Source organism: Morone saxatilis, unplaced genomic scaffold (assembly GCF_004916995.1).
Source record: "Morone saxatilis isolate NCDOM2014 unplaced genomic scaffold, NCSU_SB_2.0 Contig17, whole genome shotgun sequence".
NCBI lineage: Eukaryota > Metazoa > Chordata > Actinopteri > Moronidae > Morone > Morone saxatilis.
Genome location: NW_023339729.1, coordinates 26,483,757 through 26,487,295, shown reverse-complemented (window position 1 = coordinate 26,487,295; position 3,539 = coordinate 26,483,757).

Below are 3,539 nucleotides of genomic sequence, written 5' to 3'. Positions count from 1 at the left end.
TGGTACTGTTGGGTCTCTGTAAATGTTATAAGGAGTTCGGTCTAGACCTGCTCTATTTGAAAAGTGTCCTGAGATAACTTCTGTTATGAATTGCCGCTATACAACCCTCCCAACCCTGCAGACTAACATGGCTGCAGTGGGATGATGTAAATAATAGTTAATAGTTTAAGCTCCAGTGTGTTTAGCGCCATCTACTGTATCTCACTAGGGTGATATTGATCAGCTTTAAGGGACAGGTGGAGGAGCCCTGCACTGATGCTGGGACCTAATATATCTGTACATCTATGTGTATCTGAGATAAAGCTGCTGTAAACACCCTGCTGAGGCGTTTCCTGTCAGCTCATCACCACGTTCAGCTATAACTGTAGTTTCCATGAACTCACACTGACTATAATTCACACTTCTGCAGGCTAACAGAGGCGTTGCTGTCATGTGACAAACTGTGTGAAAGTAAACCTACTAATTTAACTTCAGATGAATCAGATGAGGTGTCTGTGTATCAATATCAAAATGTAAACAATGATTTGTCTTTACTGTTTAATGACAAACACATTGGCAGCTACAGAGCATTGATTTCACATTTAATCATTTATTCAATACTTCACTAAAATAAAATCAGACAAAAGTGAATAAACGCTGCAGAAGAGAAGAGAATCAGTCTGAAGATGTTGATATTTACAGCTGAACACACACTGAGTGTCCAGCAGAGGACAGCACAAGGTGTCAGGTATGATCGGGCTTTAGAGGATATAATAGAGTATCAGGGGTATCAGATGGTACAGAGGGGAGGCTTCAAAGGGTATCAGGAGGCATTAAAGGGTATCAAAGGATAAACTGTAAGAGGGTATTTGAGAGAATGAAGGTTATCAGGGAGTCTCGGAGAATATTCAAGGGTGTAAGAGGGTATTCAAGGGGTATCTGAGGGTATAGGAGGGGTTTAAGAAGGTATCAGTGGATATCAGAGGGTACTAGAGGTTTTAAGAGGGAATTCTGGATTAACAGGAGTGGTATCAGGCATGGGTGTACAAGGCATAAAAATATCATTCAAAGAGGGGAATCATGGAGTATCAGAGGGTGATATTAGTATTCAAGGGTATTCAAGGGTACCAGAGTTTACAGGGTGGGTATTGGGAGGTATAGGAAATATTTGGAGACTTTTGCATTAAGGGTTTAATAAGGTTTGAAGAGGGTGTAAAGGAAGATCTGCAAGTATAAGAGGAGTATGATGGAGGTTTAAGGGGTAAACACCAGTTACAAGTTTCCTCATCATCCAGAACCCAAACCCGACACTGTACCTGAACCTGTTTCTGCCTGATCCTGTAAGTTAATAAGTCACTGATCTACCTCCATTGTCAGTCTGTTCCTGTTGCTCCACCTCAGTTGTGACAGTATCTGAGAGTATAGGAGGGTATGATGGGGTAATGAGAGGTCTTTGGGGTATCAGACCTGATGAAGAAATGTTCATCAGCCTGTGCTGTCAGAGGGTATAAGAAGGGGTATCAGGGGACATTACATATACATGAGAGGGTTTCAGCCTGCTGTAGGATCTGAGACTGAGCTGAAGACGACTGAATTCAATAAATAATAAAGCACCAAGCAGCAGCATTGAGTCAGTTTACACACCTGGACCAGCTGTTTATACCCAGACTACCTGTGTCAGAGACCAGTTAATCTGATCCCAGATGTTTGTTGACTTGTTTGAAGAGTAAAGGGTTTCATCTAGTCCAGATGTTCTGTGATAAATGTTCTCCAGACACACAGTACGCAATGTTCCTCATTCAGCTGGACAGTGAAACTCCAGGTCAGAGTCAGTGTGAGGCTCAGCTCGCAGACCGTTGGCTCAATTGACACAAACAGTTTCTTCATAACACTGCTTCAGTTCATTCATATGTTCTTATCATGTAAAAAAGACACTATACTTTATATACACATCTGTGTGTGTGTGTGTGTGTGCATATTTAGACTGATTGTATTTAAGCTGCTGCTTTTACCAACTTTGACGTCTTTTGTTCAATAAAAAAAGTTGGTATTTCAGTCACTATTGTTATTATATTTGTAATGATACTCAGCCCTGCTCGTACCACGTGTCTTTATCTGTACATGTAGCTGTGAATATTTCACCATAAACACTCACCTGTACATCAGATTTGCTATATGACAATTCTCATACACGTCTATACGCACACCACCAAGAATGATCCATACAGTTAACCTGTATTTTTTTTTTTTGGTATTGTGTATATTTTATATTTGCACTCTTCCCACTTTGTACTGCAACAGCTTCCCTCAGGATGAATGAATCTTATCTTAAGTGTTCAAAACTGCTAATGAGGACGATTGGTGTTTAAAGGATTTTCTGTAGCTGTTTTCAGTATTTATATTAAAGTTCAGACTGACCGCTCTGTACTGTGCCAACGCCACTCAGGGGCCGATCACACAGAGACGCATCACAGCGTTAGTTCAGGCAGGCCACGAAGTCAAGCTCAGCTCTCAGTTCCAGCTACATCAGCTGATCACAGCTGAGCATAAACATACATCAGCTGATTCCCTCCAAGCATCCAATTGGTAAATATCATTCAGGGCGCCTTATTTCAACTGCTTTAACCGGCTTATTTTTGATGCTTCCTCTGCAAGCCGATTTGCAACCTGGCTCCTCCTTTTATCTGATTTAATCATTGTCAGTTCTGATTGCCATTTATGCTTGCTCTGTACCCTGGGGGGTATTTGCTGCTGCTCTCCTTGTCTTAAGGTTTTCCATGTATGCACGTGGAAGGGCAGGGAGATCCCAGAACAGAGCCAATAAGTTTTTTTGACAAAAGTGGTCCTGACTGAAACACCTTTTTTAGACGCGCACAACAGTTAAAATATTCTCAGCTTTTCAGCACAAGGCGCAGAGTCACTCAGTGTCACACTTGCCCCAGACAGCCCATCAAATCAAGAGGCGGGCTTCACTAGTTCACCACTTACTTCCTGTTTTGATGCTGTTTACTAAGCCGGTAAAAAGGTTAGCTAGTTAGTTAGCTGTTGGACTGTGAGCTACAGAGCACGTGTGTAGTAACGTAAACTCCGGTTTTTGAAATAGATAATTATATTTATATTTATCTCCCGGTTGCACGTTGCCTCGCTCCCCTGACGCTCTCTGGAAAGACGTTTTGAAGCGGCCACACCTTTAATGACCCTCTGCGTGAAACATTCACTCTACGGATTCTTTACAGCCTAGACGCACATTAATCAGTCCCTCCAGGAAGTTACAATAAACAATTAACACAAATTCAAAGTAACAATTAACACAAATTCAACCAATCTGTGTGAATTCTGTCCAATCAAAACAACTCTAATCTGAGCAATCACTCCAAAAACGTTTTATTCTCACTAGACAGGTTGCCTTCAATTTGTGATTAATTACACAAACAACAAAAAAATGCAATTTTCACTTCCTCTTGAATTTCAGTGCAAAAAAAGCCTGAAAACATCCCAATGTGCATCCTTTTTTAGAAAAGCTGCGGTGAAATTAGACATTTTAGGCCACAAAAATCCCC